The sequence below is a fragment of the Atta cephalotes genome, assembly GCF_000143395.1.
Source record: "Atta cephalotes unplaced genomic scaffold scaffold00001, whole genome shotgun sequence".
Taxonomy (NCBI): Eukaryota; Metazoa; Arthropoda; class Insecta; order Hymenoptera; family Formicidae; genus Atta; species Atta cephalotes.
The window spans coordinates 1,719,188-1,719,969 of NW_012130065.1; positions in this window are offsets into that span (position 1 = coordinate 1,719,188).

A 782-nucleotide genomic window follows, 5' to 3' on the forward strand; every position below is an offset into this window, starting at 1 on the left:
CTCTCTCTCTCTCTCTCTCTCTCTCTCTCTCTCTCTCTCTCTCTCTCTCTCTCTCCTTTTTTCTCTTTCTCTCTTTCGTAATTACTTGAAACAGTAAGACGCTTGAATTCACATCTCCCCATTTCTTTTCTCCAACTATATTTAACTGCTTCCCATTTGAATACTCCTTATCCATGTCAAAATCATGATCCTTAAATAAAAAGAAATTTCTAACTTAGATGATCAAACGGCAATCGGCATCGCGGGTCATAAGAAGAGAGCTGAGATTGAGGCTCTGCGAAATAAAAAACGTACCCATCATCACCAGAATGTAATGATGAGTCTTTATTATCAAAGAGGTCCGCCGCCAAAATTATGAAAGGCCTAATAAACGGATTGAATATCAAGGGAGAGAATATCACAGGCCCTGATTGAAATTCAATCCCCACATAGATCTACACAAGAAGATCGAGAATCTCAGTCCAATATGTTGAAACTGTTAATGAATTTATTGCGAAAAATATTATTTTATAATCAATAAATTTATTAACAGTTTCAACAAATTAATATCTTTATAATAAATATGATGCTTGATGGTAGCATCAAATTATTAAATTGCTTGTCAATTTAATTCGTTATTACTAGAGTAGTTTTAATTCCGTTTATAATCTGGAAAAACAATTCGCACAGTTCTAAAAAGACTTCAATATGGTATATATGCAAGTACATATATAATATATATTAGTAATTCAAGATTGAATTATTTAAAGCAATGAAGATCCATACTTTCAACTGTAATAGGC